The 18,432-nt window shown below is 37.2% G+C and overlaps 1 non-coding gene across 1 annotated transcript; it reads right to left on the reverse strand.

The window, feature by feature from the left end:
- Window positions 1–17,583: 17,583 nt before the first annotated feature.
- LOC141683538 (small nucleolar RNA R71) lies at window positions 17,584–17,690 on the reverse strand. The gene has a single exon (XR_012560348.1). It is a non-coding gene; the product is annotated as a small nucleolar RNA R71 (small nucleolar RNA).
- Between the last annotated feature and the right edge of the window lie 742 nt (window positions 17,691–18,432).

Consider the following 18,432-nt stretch of genomic DNA (forward strand, 5'->3'; position numbering starts at 1 on the left):
CAACATAACACGGACTCAGCTTTCCTTTCTTTCCAAATTTTGATAAACCTTTCCAAGGCGTAACCTTTAATAGCACTGCCTCACTAACTTCAAATTCCATATCCTTTCTGGCAGGATCAGCATATTTGCGTTGTAATATCCGGGATATATCGTGTAATTATTTTTGCTAATAAATAATTATTATATGTGTTTAGTATCTATTCTGTGAATTATTTGTTAAGTGTTAAATGTGTTTGGATGTTTAAAAATATTAGTAATTGAGTATTTTAATTTTTATATGTCCAAAATAAAATATAGATAATTGTCATATCTTCCTAATTATTTTTATGTTGATTTATGAATTTATAAGAATCATATGAAATTTATTAAATCTTTTTCCGGGTATTTAAAATCTATTTTATAAAAACGGGAATCGACCGACGTCATCCGTTGTTACATTTTTGGAACCCGAAACTCTTCCGAGAACTCCTTCCTAACCGAATTGTAATATTCCGAGCATATTCCATGTTTCGATTTTTTCGATCCGGTGTACGGTTTGTCCTGCGCGGGTCCCGGTGCAACATTTTCGATACAATATTCGTCTCGGTAAATCAATAAAACTTGTATTTTCGAAAAAGGGGAGCTTTTTATTAAACTATCCCAATTATCACCTCGTAGTAAGTGGAACCAGGCGCTGAGACCAATACCGCAGTACAAATTGTACTGATTTCGATAATTATCCCGAAAACCGATACCGTTTGGATCAGTTTTTACAAATAAATGTACCGTTTTATATCCGAAATGATCCAACGGGATACTAATTTTCCGTAATTATAAATAGCCTTTACCGTATTTTATTTCGTATCAAAAATCATTTGCAATCAGTAATTATATAAATTCCCAGAGAAAATACATATATTCAGAAACCTTTCTTAGAATCAAACCAATAATCGAAGATGTTACCGAAGTCCGTTTGAAAAGCTCGAGTACTCAAAACGAAGGTCTTAAGGAGTACTATCAGATTCTGTGTTCCATATCACTGCAGAAATCAAGGTTTATTTTTTGAAAATTTATTTATTTTCGAATTATTTTTATTAAAAATATGAATTTTTGTTCGGATGATTGTTTGAATGATTTGATGATTGCATGTTGTAGAGCTTGTTTTCTTGATGATTTTCATATGTCATACGTCTGATTTAGAGTTCAATAACATGCACAAAAGTGGGTTTAATTCTCAAATTTTAAAATTAGGGTTTATAACCCGTATGAATGTTTTCAATTGAAATTTGGGGCTTTTTAATTTAGGAGTTATTAGCTGTTGATTTATAGTGGATTATGTTCCTTATGAAATTTGCAATCGATTCGTATATAGCTCGCTAACAGAGGATGCTTGAATCGTAGGGAGTTGTCTTTTTAAGTTTTTGATGTTTCGCCGGAAACCGGCGATGTTCTTGGCCAATTTACGGCCAAGTCTGGGGTTATTGATATGTTTTGATTGCGTGAATCGATTCATGGTCGTCTGTAAATGTGATCTGGAGCTTGTGGTGGGGTGAGGATGCCGGGAACGTATTCTCCGGCCACCCCCGACGTTTTCCCGGCGACCCCTGTCAAAATTGCAGTTTAGTACCTCATCTTTTGAAAACGATGAAGTTCAGTCCCTGAACTTTCCAGAGTTTTCAAAAATAGGATTTCTGTTTTAAAAATATTCAAAAATCATATTCCCTATTTATTTTTATTATAAAAAATCGATTTTAATTTCTGAAAATTCCAAAAATTATTATTTTAATTCTAAAAATTATTTTTAATTTAAAAATAAATCTGAATTAATAGTTAATCAATTTCAGTTAATTTTTAATTGATTAATTGGTTAATTAATTCGAAACTTAATTGATTAATTGATTTAATTAATTATTAATTGATTTTAATTAATTATTTAATCAGATTTAATTATTTAAAAATGATTTAAAAATTCCGAAAAATAGTTTCGAGCTTTAAAATATTATTTTAAATTATTTTCAAGGCTCGATAATTATTATAAAATTGTTTTGAAGCCAAAATGGGCCAACCTAACCTTGTTTATTACTCCGAAATTTATCCAACGACCCGTTTTAATTCCGAAAAATGTTTTAAAAATCATTTTAAATATCTGAAAGCCTATTTATGACCCGAGACTTCTTTATAAATGATATATCATTGATTATGTGACGTATTATGTGTTATATGTGAGTTGTTGGTTAACTGTCGGTCTGTATATTCGATGTTTACTTGTTTATTGCGTAACTTTCAATCCGTTAATCGGATTTGGGTGGAACGAAGGGTAGATAGAAGTATGTGTCGAATAGAATCGTATGAGTTGAATATTGATAGATGCTTATGACATGTGAGAAGAAGAGGCAAGGCGTAGGAAAGGAAAACAGGTAGTCAAGGAGTAAGACAGTGGTGATTGAAAGCAAGTGCAGTGTAGTAAGCTAGTACCAGGCAAGTGTTTTGAACTTTCTCGAGATATTATATTGATTGATAGTCCTGTTTTATATTGCAAGTGCTTTGAAGCACTGAACCCTAAACCCTGACTCCAGTTATTGATCTTGAGCCATAAACCTTATTCTTTCTAAACCATTGATTTATGTGCACCTATATACAATACTACTCCACCAATACATACAAACTAAATATCAAACACTGAAGCAGATTGCATACACATTCAACCCATTGTATCTTATGCTCTGAAAGACCAAGTTTTTGAATCCCTGAAATATTGATTCCTTTGTTATCCAATTATTTCATTACCTAACAGCCAAGCTTTAGAAATGCCATATTGATCTTTATGCAGATTGAAACCATTTTCATTATTGAACGTCCAATGTTGTTGATGATCATGTTTATTGTTTATTACTGCTTATTCTGTTATTGTGTTAGAATTGGATTGTTTTTATAAAATTGTGGACCAGGTTCGTGGTCAGACCATATAATGGTCAAATTAGGCCAATGTGTGCCTTGGATCCTGTAGTTAGAGCAGTGTTGTGTGCTTTGCTCGGGGTTAGTGCGTGACAGATCAGCAGCCTAACCTTGGTTTTTAAAATGAAAAATATAATATCCAATTCTAAATCATAATCTATTGTTCACTTGATACCGTAACCATTTTCACCTGACGATCATTATTCTAAGTTTTGTCATTGTGACTTGCTGAGCTGGTTAGCTCATTTGTGCGATGTTGTTTATGTTCTTTTCCAGTTAAAAAGGAACCAGTTGGTAGCGAGGATCCCCAGTCCAGGGCGAGAGCTAGGGGTTCAGGTTGATCGAGTTGAGCTAGTAGGCTTCTTTTGGAATAATCTAAGTTTGTAAAAGTTTGTAATAATGTTTATTACTCAGTTCTGAATTCGGATAGTTGTGATTTGAACGGTTTGTAATATAAGTAAGTGTGTTTGGCTTGTGTGCATACTTTAACCTGTTGCGGTCCGTGGTAGTTGGTAAGTAGGGTCACTGCATTTTATTATTATCTTTATTATTGTTATAAGCAGGTTATAAATAGTGCGGTGTGTGTGGGCCTCAAACTTCTGACCCGGGTTTGGAGGGCGCCACAGGTTTGGTATCAGAGCCACAGGTTATAAGTCACTGACACAAGCCTAGGTTGACGGGAATGGGTAGAGGGTTAGGATTAGAAGCAAGGAATAGAAAGATAGAACGTCGAGAGGTTGAGTGCTATGGTATAACATGTATTAGTGTAATTCGCGTCATGGTTCGAGATTCTTATATTGCGATATGATTTCAGATAGCAGCGATGGCCGACTCTTTTATCCCCGTATCAGCTAATCACTCGGAGCCTTCAGTTGGAGTACCATCTTCGGATCCACGTCCTGTTGTTCCACCAGCATTGGCCATTTTACCTCCACCTGTGTTGCAGCCCATGCCGTTGCAGACTATTTCACCTCCAGACATGAGGCCACCTATCAGAGGACCTCCACCAGCAGATTCAGACTCCACTGGGCATTCAGTTGCGAGTGCCCCATTCCAGTCTACATTGCCCCCAGTTCCTTACTACCGGTATGAGGCTCTTCTACTGGAGCGTGATTCCTTATTGGCCCAGATCCGAGAGCTACAGCATATCATTAGGACTAGTGATGTTGATCGTGGTGTGAGGGAGCTTCGAGAGGAGATTCATGTGACACGGAGGGTTATTGAGGCTAGGCTACATGGAGCTACACTACTTGGCAGAGGCCCGGATGCACTGATGGACTGGGCTACTGAGGTGATGGAGGACTTTGAGAGGCTGGCAGGACCAGAGTTTCCTTGGAGTTGAGTCAGAGATCCAGAGATAGAGATGTTGAGTAGTGTTGTTATGGTTATGTATTATGTACAGTAGTGTGTAGTGTGTATCAGTAGACTTTGGGGTTGTATTTATAGACTAGCTATGTTGACTAGTGAATAGGTTATTGTACCCTTTTGCTTTTACTTTCGAAGCGTCTTTACGCTCGTACTACCCACAACTTTTGATCTATATATATCAGTACCTTTTTTCCTTTCCAGTATTGTCATTTATTTTACTGCACCTGTTTTACTTTACCTTATTTATTGCACCAGTTATACCCTTGTGATACCATGTACCCTGTTTTTCATAACTATTTATATTCTGTAAAGAAGCATGCAATTTACTTAGTTCAACTGTTACAACTGTTTTCAAAAAGAGGTATTTCTGTTTTACAAAACTTTTCTTTTATGCAAAGAATTTGATTTAAAAGCTAAATAAGTTGTTTGATTCTTTACATAAAAATGCCTCCCAGAAGAAATACCCGCACCAACACCCAGAATGAAGAAACCAAGAACAACAATGACCACCAAGATGATACAAACCAGAATGTAAACCCAGGACCTATAGACCCAGCAATAGCCCAGATTCTTCAAATCTTGGCCCAACAAATAGTTCACCTGGCATAACAACAACAAAGACAGACCAATCCCCAGGTAACTTTTAAAACTTTTCAGGCAGTAAACCCACTAGAATTCAAGGGTTCCTTAGAACCGATTGAAGCAAATGTTTAGTTAAAGGAGAAAGAGAAGGGATTTGCCTTAGTAAAAGTAAAGGACGAACAGAAGGTTGAGTTTGCAAGTTATTATTTGAAGAATGAGGCCACCTATTGGTGGGAGATGGTGAAGATATTGGAAGGTACAGATGTTATTACTTGGGAGAGGTTTAAGGAATTGTTTTTAGAAAAGTATTTTCCTCAGTTTGTCCAGGATCAGATGGAGTTGAAGTTTTTAGAACTAAAGCAAGGAAACATGTCGGTGACAGATTATGAGAGTAAGTTTGAGGAATTGTCAAGGTATGTGTCGTCATATGTAGATACCGACAGGAAGAAGGCTAAAAGATTTCAGTAAGGTTTGAAACCATGGATCAAAGGGAAGGTAGCCATTTTTGAATTGAATACCTATGTGGGAGTTGTACAGAAGGCTATGATCGCAGAGACAGAGAGTGAGATGTCACAAAAAGAGAAAGAAAGCAAGAAAAGAAAATTTGAAGGGAATGAAGGTCAGTCACAACCAGGGAAGTTTCCAAATTTTAAGAAGGGCAAGTTTCAGCCAGGAAGAAATTTTAATTTCAAGAGACAAAATGCAGGTGACGGAAGCCAGGGCAACCGTCCAGTTAATGCGAATTAGCCAAATCAGTTGAGATTAACTTTTCCAGATTGTCAAGTATGTGGGAAGAAGCATGGAGGAGTTTGTAATAAATTGAATGTAGTTTGTTTCAAGTGTAACCAGAAAGGGCACTATTCAAGGGAGTGCCGAAATCAGCCAGCAAGAGAGCCAGCAAATAAGGATCAGCCTATCCGGAATCCAGCAGTGAAGGTTCTAGCCATTGGATTTATGTGCTTTAAATATGGAAAGCCAGGACATATAGCCAGGGATTGCAAGACACCAGCCCCAGTCAGTAATGCATTGAGGATCATGGGATCTACTCCAGCAGTGAATGAGACTCCAAGGGCTAGAGTTTTTGACATGTCTGTGAAGGATGCTATCCAGGATACGGATGTCATGGCAGGTACGCTTAATGTAAATTCTTTATGTGCCAAAATGTTAATAGATTCGGGATCAACTCTATCATTTGTTTCACAAGATCTTGTTAGTAAGTTAAATTGTCCAGTTGAGTATTTAAATGAAATAATGACTGCGGAATTAGCAAATCAGGAACGCGTATCTGTTAATCAAGTTTGTGGGAATTGTGAGATTGAGATTTCTGGTAATAAGTTTTGTGTAGATTTGATACCATTTAAGTTAGGAGAATTTGACGTTATCTTAGGAATGGATTGGTTATCTAAGCACGATGCCCAGATAGATTGTCGAAATAAGAAGGTAATGGTGAAGACGCCAGACGAAAGAATAGTAACGTTCAAGGGCCAGAAGCAGGTAAAGAAATTCTTAACGATGATTCAAGCCAAGAAGTTATTACGGCAAGGATGTGAGCATTTCGTGGCATATGTGATTGACAGAAGTCAGGAGCCAGCAAGACTTGAAGACATTCCAGTAGTGAATGAATTTCCAGACATGTTTCCCGATGAGTTACCAGGACTTCCTCCAGATAGAGAAATTGAGTTTGTAATCGACTTGGCACCTGGAACAGAACCGATATCCAAGGCCCCGTACAGAATGGCGCCCGTTGAAATGAAGGAGCTAGCAAAGCAATTGCAAGAGTTATTAGAGAAAGGAGTAATCAGACCTAGTGTATCCCCGTGGGGAGTCCCGGTATTATTTGTCAAGAAGAAAGATGGAAGCATGAGACTGTGCATTGACTATAGGGAGCTCAACAAGCTTACAATCAAGAACAAGTATCTGTTACCCAGAATTGACGATCTACTTGACCAATTGAAGGAAGCCAAGTTTTTCTCCAAGATTGACTTAAGATCGGGATATCATCAACTAAAGATTAAGCCAGAAGATATACCGAAGACAGCTTTCAGAACAAGGTATGGACATTACAAATTTTTAGTGATGTCTTTTGCATTGATCAATGCCCCGGCAGCGTTTATGGACCTGATGAATAGAATCTTCAAGGAATACTTGGACAAGTTCGTTATTGTATTTATAGACGATATTTTGATTTATTCAAAGACGGGAGAGGATCATGCGGAACATTTGAAAATAGCTTTGGAGATTTTAAGGAAAAAGAAGTTATATGCTAAATTCTTGAAGTGTGAGTTTTGGTTACAGGAGGTTCAGTTCTTAGGACATATAGTCAGTAATGAAGGGATCAAGGTGGACCCAGCAAAGATTGAGGCCATTATAAATTGGGAAAGACCGAGAACATCCACCGAGGTAAGAAGTTTCTTGGGATTAGCGGGATATTACCGTCGATTCGTTCAAAAAATTTCAAGGATTGCAACACCATTGACAAAGCTTACACGAAAGAATGAAAAGTTTATATGGAACGACAAGTGAGAAGGAAGTTTTCAGGAATTGAAGCAACGATTAATCACGGCACCTGTTTTGTCACTTCCAGACGATCAAGGGAATTTCGTAATTTATAGCGATGTTTCTCATAAGGGACTAGGATGTGTTCTGATGCAGCACGATAAAGTGATTGTGTATGCGTCAAGGCAATTAAAACCCCACAAACAGAAATATCCTACTCATGATTTGGAGCTAGCAGCCATAGTTTTCGCTTTGAAGATTTGGAGACATTATCTGTATGGAGAAAAGTGTGAGATTTACACGGATCACAAAAGTTTGAAGTACATATTTACACAGAAGGAGCTTAATATGAGGTAAAGGAGATGGTTATAATTGATCAAGGATTACGACTGCTCGATTAATTATCATCCCGGTAAAGAAAATGTTGTAGCAGACGCGTTGAGTCGGAAAGAAAAGTTAAATGTATTATCAGTACCCAAAGAGATATATAAGGAATTTCAGAAATTGGAATTGGAGATTAGAGTTTACAAGCCTGATGAAGCAAAAGTGTACAATATGACTTTTCAGCCGGAGTTGCTCGGGAAAATAAAGAAGTGTCAGGAAGATGCAATGGATCAAGATATAAATCGTTTGGTAGGTGAGGAATTCTGCACGCAGAAGGATGATCAAGGTATTTTTAGGTTTTCTTCAAGAATTTGGATTCCCCCGGTGACGGAGCTGAAGAATGAAATTTTACAGGAAGCACATAATTCGAGATATTCAATCCATCCAGGGAGTACCAAAATGTACAGAGATTTAAAGGAGAATTATTGGTGGCCAGACATGAAGAGGGAAATTGCGGAATGGGTTAGCAGATGTTATACATGTCAGAGAGTTAAAGCAGAGCATCAGAGACCAAGTGGATTGCTATAGCCATTGGAGATTCCAGAGTGGAAGTGGGAACATATTGCCATGGATTTCATCGTTGGATTACCAAGGACAAGGGTTAATCATGATGTTATTTGGGTTATAGTGGATAGACTTACCAAGTCAGCTCATTTTCTGCTTATAAATGAAAGATTTTCGCTCGACAAGTTGGTCCATATGTACCTGAAGGAAATTGTAGTTCGTCACGGAGTCCCGGTGTCTATCGTATCTGATCGAGATCCTAGATTTAATTCAAGATTTTGGAAAAGTTTTCAAGAATGTTTGGGAACAAGACTGAATATGAGTACAGCCTACCACCCACAGACGGACGGCCAAAGTGAAAGAACGATCCAGACGATTGAGGACATGTTACGTGTTTATGTTGTTGATTTCAAAGGAAGTTGGGATGAGCATTTACCTCTGGTAGTATTGGGATGCCACCCTATGAAGTCCTTTATGGACGCAAATGCAGATCTTCAGTGTATTGGGACGAAGTAGGAGAACGCAAAATACTTGGACCTGAACTAGTACAGCAGATAAAAGAAATGGTTGAAATTATCCAAAATAGATTGATAGCCGCACAGTACCGTCAATGGAAATATGCAGACCAGTCGAGGAAAGACATGGAATTCGAAGAAGGAAACTTGGTATTACTAAAAGTATCACCGTGGAAGGGATTAACGAGGTTAGGAAAGAAAGGAAAGTTGAGCCCAAGATATGTCGGACCTTTTGAGATTCTGAAGCGCGTTGGCAAATTAGCTTACGAATTGGCGTTACCTCCACACATGGAGCACATTCACAATGTTTTTCACGTATCAATGCTTAAGAAGTATAATCCAGACTCCAGGCACGTAATAGAATATGAGCCAATAGAGCTTCAAGCAGATTTGTCATATGTAGAGAGTCCGATAGAGATTCTAGAGGAAAGAGAAAAGGTATTGAGGAATAAAGTGGTAAAGATAGTAAGAGTATTATGGAGAAACCCAAAGGTTGAAGAGTCAACCTGGGAGTTAGAAAGTAATATGAGAAAAAAGTACCCTCGTTTGTTTTCTTAAGAGATTCTGAGGACAGAATCCTTTTAAGGGGGGAAGGATGTAATATCCGGGATATATCGTGTAATTATTTTTGCTAATAAATAATTATTATATGTGTTCAGTATCTATTCTGTGAATTATTTGTTAAGAGTTAAATGTGTTTGGATGTTTAAAAATATTATTAATTGAGTATTTTAATTTTTATATGTCCAAAATAAAATATAGATAATTGTCATATCTTCCTAATTATTTTTTTGTTGATTTATGATTTTATAGGAAATGTATGGATTTTATAAAATCTTTTTCTGAGTATTTAAAAACTATTTTCTACAATCGGGAACCAACTGACGTCATCCATTTTTACGTTTTTATAACCCGAAACTCTTCCGAGAACTCCTTCCTAACCGAATTGTAATATTCCGAGTATATTCCATGTTTCGACTTTTTCGATCCGGTGTACGGTTTGTCCTGCGCGGGTCTCGGTGCAACATTTTCGATACAATATTCGTCTCAGTAAATTAATAAAACCCGTATTTTTGATAAACAGGAGCTTTTTATTAAACTATCCCAATTATCACTCGTAATACGTGTAACCAGGCGCTGAGACCAAGACCGCAGTACAAATTGTACTGATTTGGATAATTATCCCGAAAACCGATATCGTTTGGATCAGTTTTTACAAATAAACGTACCGTTTTATATCCGAAATGATCTAACGGGATACTAATTTTAAGTAATTATAAATAGCCTTTACCGTATTTTATGTCGTATCAAAAATCATTTGCAGTCAGTAATTATATAAATTTCCAGAGAAAATTCATATATTCATAAATCTTTCTGAGAATCAAACCAATAATCGAAGGTGTTACCGGAGTCCGTTTGAAAAGCTCGAGTACTTAAAACGAAGGTCTTAAGGAGTACTATCAGATTCTGTGTTCCATATCACTGCAGAAATCAAGGTTTATTTTCTGAAAATTTATTTATTTTCGAATGATTTTTATTAAAAATATAAATTTTTGTTCGGATGATTGTTTGAATGATTTGATGATTGCATGTTGTAGAGCTTGTTTTCCTGATGATTTTCATATGTCAAACGTCTGATTTGGAGTTCAATAACATGCTCAAAAGTGGGTTTAATTCTCGAATTTTAAAATTAGGGTTTATAACCCGTATGAATGTTTTCAATTGAAATTTGGGGCTTTTTGATTTAGGGGTTATTAGCTGTTGATTTATATTGGATTATGTTCCTTATGAAATTTGCAATCGATTGGTATATAGCTCGCTAACAGAGGATGCTTGAATCGTAGGGAGTTGTCTTTTTAAGTTTTTGATGTTTCGCCGGAAACCGGCGATTTTCTTGGCCAATTTCCGGCCAAGTCTGGGGTTATTGATATGTTTTGATTGCATGAATCGATTCCTGGTTGTCTGTAGATGTGATCTGGAGCTTGTGGTGGGGTGAGGATGCCGGGAACGTGTTCTCCGGCCACCCCCGACGTTTTCCCGGCGACCACTATCAAAATTGCAGTTTAGTACCTCATCTTTTGAAAACGATGAAGTTCAGTCCCTGAACTTTCCAGAGTTTTCAAAAATAGGATTCCTGTTTTAAAAATATTCAAAAATCATATTCCCTATTTATTTTTATTATAAAAATTCGATTTTAATTTCTGAAAATTCCAAAAATTATTATTTTAATTCCAAAAATTATTTTTAATTTAAAAATAAATCTGAATTAATTAGTTAATTAATTTCAGTTAATTTTTAATTGATTAATTGGTCAATTAATTCGAAAATTAATTGATTAATTGATTTAATTAATTATTAATTGATTTTAATTAATTATTTAATTAGATTTAATTATTTAAAAATAATTTAAAAATTCTGAAAAATAGTTCTGAGCTTTAAAATATTATTTTAAATTATTTTCAAGGCTCAATAATTATTATAAAATTGTTTTGAAGCCAAAATGGGCCAACTGAACCCTGTTTATTACTCCAAAATTGATCCGACGACCCGTTTTAATTCCGAAAAATGTTTTAAAAATCATTTTAAATATCCGAAAGCCTATTTATGACCTGAGACTTCTTTATAAATGGTATATCATTGATTATGTGACGTATTATGTGTTATATGTGACTTGTTGGTTAAGTGTCGGTCTGTATATTTGATGTTTACTTATTTATTGTGTAACTTTCAATCCGTTAATCGGATTTGGGTGAAACGAAGGGTAGATAGAAGTATGTATCGAATAAAATCGTATGAGTTGAATATTGATAGATGCTTATAATATGTGAGCAGAAAAGGAAAGGCGTAGGAAAGGGAAACAGGTAGTCAAGGAGTAAGACAGTGGTGATTGAAAGCAAGTGCAGTGTAGTAAGCTAGTACCAGGCAAGTGTTCTGAACTTTCTCGAGATATTATAGTGATTGATAGTCATGTTTTATATTTCAAGTGCTTTGAAGCACTGAACCCTAAACCCTGACTCCAGTTATTGATCTTGAGCCATAAACCTTATTCTTTCTAAACCATTGATTGTTGTGCACCCAGATACAATACTACTCCACCAATACATACAAACTAAATATCAAACACTGAACCAGATTGCTTACACATTCAACCCATTGTATCTTATGCTCTTAAAGACCAAGTTTTTGAATCCCTGAAACATTGATCCCTTTGTTATCCAATTCTTTCATTACCTAACAGCCAAGCTTTAGAAATGCCATATTGATCTTTATGCAGATTGAAACCATTTTCATTATTGAATGTCCAATATTGTTAATGATCCTGTTTATTGTTTATTACTGCTTATTCTGTTATTATGTTAGAATTGGATTGTTTTTATAAAATTGTGGACCATATTCGTGGTCAGACCATATAATGGTCAAATTAGGCCAATGTGTGCCTTGGATCCAGTAGTTAGAGCAGTGATGTGTGCTTTGCTCGGGGTTAGTGCGTGACTGATCAGCAACCTAACCTTGGTTTTTAAAATGAAAATATAATATCCAATTCTAAATCATAATCTATTATTCACTTGATACCGTAACCATTTTCACCTGAGGATCATTATTCTCAGTTTTATCATTGTGACTTGCTGAGCTGGTTAGCTCATTTGTGCGATGTTGTTTATGTTCTTTTCCAGTTAAAAAGGAACCAGTTGGTAGTGAGGATCCCTAGTCCAGCGCGAGAGCTAGGGGTTCAAGTTGATCGAGTTGAGCTAGTAGGCTTCTTTTGGAATAATCTAAGTTTGTAAAAGTTTGTAATAATGTTTATTACTCAGTTCTGAATTTGGATAGTTGGGATTTGAACGGTTTGTAATATAAGTAAGTGTGTTTGGCTTGTGTGCATACTTTAACCTGTTGAGGTCTGTGGTAGTTGGTAAGTAGGGTCACTGCATATTATTATTATTATCTTTATTATTCTTATAAGCATGTTATAAATTGTGTGGTGTGTGTGGACCCCAAACTTCTGACCCGGGTTTGGAGGGCGCCACATGCGTTGACGAACTTGAGCTGCTACTAATCATTTCCGAATGAGTTCTATTTTCTCTTTCGTCTGCTGGATCAATTCTGGACCCAAAATCTTTCTCTCACCAACTTCTTCCCAACATATTGGAGATCTGCATCTTCCCCCGTACAAAGCTTCATAAGGCGGCATCCCAATACTGGTATGATAACTGTTGTTGTAGGAGAATTCAACTAATGGCAGATGTTCATCCCAACTCCCTTCAAAATCTAGTGCACATACCCTTAGCATATCTTCAATAGTCTGAATCGTCCTTTCACTTTGATCGTCTGTCTGCGGATGATATGCGGTACTCATGTTCAGCTTCGTTCCGAGACAATCTTGAAAACTTCTCCAAAATCTCGAATTAAATCGAGGATCTCTGTCTGAAACTATGGATACTGAAATTCCATGTCGGGTCACAATTTCCTTAAGATATAACCGAACCAATTTATCCATTAAAAATCTCTCGTTGATAGGAAGAAAATGCGCTGACTTGGTCAATCTTTCAATAATAACCCAAATAGCATCATCATTTGCCCTGGTCCTCGGTAATCCAACTACGAAATCCATCGCGATATGTTCCCACTTCCATACTGGATAGTCCAATGGTTGTATCAGTCCACTAGGTCTTTGATGTTCCGCTTTGACTCGCTGACAAGTGTAGCACTTACTTACCCATTCCGCAATTTCCTTTTTCATGTTTGGCCACCAAAAGTTTTCTCTTAAGTCTCTGTACATCTTCGTACTTCCGGGATGAATTGAATATCTGGAGTTGTGAGCGTCTCGAAGAATTTCATCTTTCAGCTCGGCTACATTGGGTATCCATATTTTGGAAGAAAATCTTAATATTCATTTAACATCCTTTTGACTCCCTATCTCTTCTCCTGTCAAACTGTCTCATTCATGGCTCATGATTTCTTCCTGACATCTTCTTATTTTCTCTAATAGTTCAGGTTGGAAAGACATTACACATAACACCTCTGTGGACATACTTGGGATACTAACCTCTATTTCAAGCTTCTCAAATTCCTTGATTAATTCCCCGGATGAAGTTATCATGTTTAACCTTTCTTTTCGGCTCAGAGCGTCGGCCACCACATTTTCTTTGCCTGGATGATAGTTGATAGTACAGTCGTAGTCCTTGATTAGTTCTAGCCATCTTCATTGTCTTATGTTTAATTACATCTGGGTAAAGATATACTTTAAACTCTTGTGGTCCGTGTAGATCTCACACTTTTCTCCATACAGATAATGCCTCCATATCTTTAATGCAAACACTATAGCTGCCAATTCAAGATCATGCGTTGGATACTTCTATTCATGTGGTTTCAACTGTCTTGAAGCGTAGGCTATCACCTTGTCATGCTGCATCAAAACACATCTTAATCCTTTATACGACGCGTCACTATAGATTACAAAATTTCCTTGGTCATCTGGTAAGACTAGCACTGGTGAAGATACTAATCTATTTTTTAATTCTTGGAAACTTTCCTCGCACTTCTCGTCCCATTCAAATTTATGATTCTTCCTGTTGAGCTTTATCAATGGCGTAGCTATCTTCGCAAAATCTTCCACAAATCTTCTGTAATAACCTGCTAATCCCATGAAACTTCTTACTTCTATTGGTGTCTTTGGTCTCTCCCAGTTGATTATGGCTTCAATCTTTGCCGGATCCACTTCCACTCCTTTATTGCTAATCACGTGCCCGAGAAATCGTACTTCTTTTAACCAAAATTCACACTTGGAAAACTTTGCGTACAATTTCTCATGTCGCAGTATCTCAAGAACTATTCTCAAGTGCTCTGCGTGCTCCTCTTCAGTTTTAGAATAGATCAAGATATCGTCTATGAACACGATCATGAATTTATCCAAATACTTCTTGAATACTCGATTTATCAGATCCATGAAAGCTGCTGGTGCGTTGGTTAATCCAAATGCCATCACTAGAAATTCATAATGCCCATATCTGGTTCTGAATGCGATCTTCGGAATGTCTTCTGGCTTGATCTTCAGTTGATGATATCCAGACCTTAAATATATCTTAGAAAACCATACAGCGCCTCTCAATTAGTCAAACAAATCATCGATCCTCGGCAACGGGTACTTGTTCTTAATGGTTAGCTTATTCAGTTCTCGATAGTCAATACATAGTCGCATACTCATGTCCTTCTTCTTGACAAACAGTACTGGTGCACCCCACGGGGATACACTAGGTCTTATAACTCCTTTCTCCAAAAGATCTTGCAGTTGAGTTGCCAATTCTTTCATCTCCACTGGTGTCATCCGGTACGGAGCTTTAGAAACTGGTTCTGTTCCGGGTGCTAAGTCAATTGCAAACTCAATTTCTCTGTCGGGAGGTGATCCTAGTAGATCATCTGGAAAGACATCTGGAAATTCATTGACAACTGGAATCACTTCTAGTGCTGGAACTTCCTTGCTGGTGTCTATAATATGGGCCTAATATACTTCGCAATTCCGACGCAATAACTTCTTCACTTGAGCTATCGTTAAGAACTTCTTCTCTTACTTATTTCCTCGAAATACCACCTTCTTCTTACTACCCAATGTCTGAAGTCTTACTTTCCTATTCTTACAATCAATCTGAGCGTTATTTTTTGACAAATAATCCATTCCTAAAATTACATCAAATTCTCCCAACTTAAAAGGTATCAAGTTGGCATAGAAATGATGTCCTCTGATAAGTGGCATTTTATACCACTTAGAACGTCTTAAAATGGCTTAAATTGGTGTCTTGAAATCAAGTATTTTGTGTATTTGATGCATTTTTCTAGTGTATATGCATTTCAGGGTATTAGTTGCATTTCGGGGGAGTAATCGTCAAGAATAAGTCTTGGCATGTGTTCATCATTGAGAGAGGAAAGAAATGGGCAGATTACGGCGAAGGAACGAAGCGAACTCAGGAATTTTCCAAAAGGGTCCTGAGCGCCCGCTCAGCTATGCTGAGCGGCCGCGTGTCGGGGAAAAAAATAATTTATTTTAGGACTTCTATTTCTGTTTGGCTTCCACTTCTATGTAATCTGAGTTTTATGGGACTATTATATAAGTAGATTTGGAGACGTTTTCAAGAGAGAGGATCGTGGTATTACGCAAGGAGCGAAGGAGATAAGGAAGAAGACCGTTTAGTGCACAGCAATGAAGAAGAAGCATATTTTCTTGTGATTCTTGTTTCGTTGTAACGTTGGATGCTAGTTTTCTTACCTTGAACCTATTTACTCTTGTGACGTACTCTGATTTAATATAATTAGTTTAGTTATATTTTCTTGTGTTTGTTTATCATGATTTCATATGAACCCATGATGACGATAAGTGCTATTATGGGCTAATCGTGATCATGGGGTTGCAACGGATTTATTATGGAATTCTTTAGTTAATTGTTTAATACTTTAGTATGTGATGATTGTATGATATCTAGTTTTGGTTGTGCGTATTCGTCTTATGTGCGTCGCGAACATATAAGATAGGGTGTTAATCTCTTGTGAAGCGACGGTGGATCTTGAGATTTAGAACTTGCCATGCTAGCATAGGTTCATATATGTTGTGCATGATTAGTGGGTAACTCTAACAGTTTTATTTGCCCTATGTAATCAAAAGGAATAACTTGTGCTTAAATTGTTGTGTTGTCAATTTCTGTAGACATATAGGAACTCAACATAATTGATGACTATTCAACTTCTATCTTGATTGTGGATGTTGGTAGAATGGTATTAGTACAATGAAAGTTGGCTTTTATCAGTTTTGTGTTATTCGATTAATATCATCACTGTCACATGTTAAAGGTAATAACAATGACTATTGAAGTAAGTAGTAATGAAGTTGTGATCTCATGAGTGTTTTATTATTGATAATTTGAAGTGTTAATTAAGTGATTAATTAAGTAGATAATTGTAGTTAATATTTAGTCAACAATTCTAAGTGTTAGTGTCTTAACATTGAGAAGTAATCATACATTGGTGAGTGAGTTTAATTAGACAATAAATTAGTCTGAGTCTCTGTGGGAACGAACTAGAAAGTATTCTATATTACTTGCTAACGCGTATACTTGCGTGAATATTAGCGTGTGTTTTCGCTCTAACAAGTTTTTGGCGCCGCTGCCGGGGACTCGGCGTATTTGTTTAGTTTATGTACTTACCATCATTGGTCATTAGGACTCAGTGATTAGGACGTAGTAGTTACTTATTGTTTCCGGTTGTGTTTCAGGTACTTTAGCAAGCGTTTATGCAAACAAATTCTCGTACTCGTAAGAGGACTTTAGATACAGCTGAGGAGACAGACGAAGTTCTTGATATTCCGGAGAAGTTAGATTTTGAAGATTCGGATTCAGGAACTGAGCGGAAAGAACCAGTAAACATGGGTGATCGTATTGTTCAAGCTGATCCAGCTCTTATGGATTTTTCTCGGCCAAAAATTGATGACATTCAGTCAAGCATTCTTCATCCGGCTATTCAAGCTAACACCTTTGAAATCAAGTCGGGCACTATTCAGATGGTGCAGAATTCTGTTTCTTTTGGAGGAGCGGCGACTGAAGACCCCAACATGCACATAAGGAATTTTGTCGAGATCTGCAGCACTTTTAAGTATAATGGCGTGACTGATGAGGCTATCAAGTTGAGGCTTTTCTCATTCTCACTGAGGGACAAGGCTAAAGACTGGTTACATTCTGAACCAGCTGGGTCCATCAATACGTGGCAAGATCTTACGTAAAAGTTTCTGGTGAAGTTTTATCTGATGGCAAAGAATGCTGCTATGAGGAGTGCTCTTACTCAGTTTGCGCAGCAACCTACTGAATCTATGTGCGAGGCTTGGGAACGCTACAAGGAAATGTTGAGAAAATGTCCACATCATGGAATGCCGGATTGGATGGTGATCACTGGTTTCTATAATGGTTTGGGGGCCCAATCTTGGTCCATGCTCGATGCAGCAGCTGGAGGCGCCTTATGGGCTAAAAGCTATACTGAGGCGTATAATCTTATAGAGACTATGGCTGCAAATGAGCATCAAAACCCAACTCAGAGGATGACGTCAGGTAAGGTAGCAGGTATTCTGGAAGTTGATGCAGCCACCGCTATTGCAGCTCAGCTTCAAGCGCTATCAATGAAGGTTGATTCTCTGGCTACATATGGAGTTAATCAAATAGCTATGGTTTGTGAGCTTTGTGCAGGTTTTCATGCTATGGATCAGTGTTCTCTTGTCAACGAATCTGTTCAGTATGTGAATAATTATCAGCGACAACAGCAGCCTGTGCCAGCGACCTATCATCCTAATAATAGAAATCATCCAAATTTCAGCTGGGGAATAATCAGAATGCTATTCAGCCACCATATCAGCAAGGAGTGAGTAAACAGTTTAACCCACCTGGATTCCAGCAACCACAGCAGTATGCTACAAGACAATCATACCCTCAACGGGGAAGTACAGCTACACCTACTAGTGCTGATTTTGAGGAACTTAAGCTGTTATGTAAGAGTCAGGCGGTTTCTATCAAGACCTTGGAAAATCAAATCGGTCAATTAGCCAATGCAGTGCTCAATCGTCAACCTGGCACTCTTCCCAGTGACACGGAAGTACCAGGCAGGAAGGAAGCTAAAGAGC

Source organism: Apium graveolens, chromosome 1, assembly GCF_009905375.1.
Source record: "Apium graveolens cultivar Ventura chromosome 1, ASM990537v1, whole genome shotgun sequence".
NCBI lineage: Eukaryota > Viridiplantae > Streptophyta > Magnoliopsida > Apiales > Apiaceae > Apium > Apium graveolens.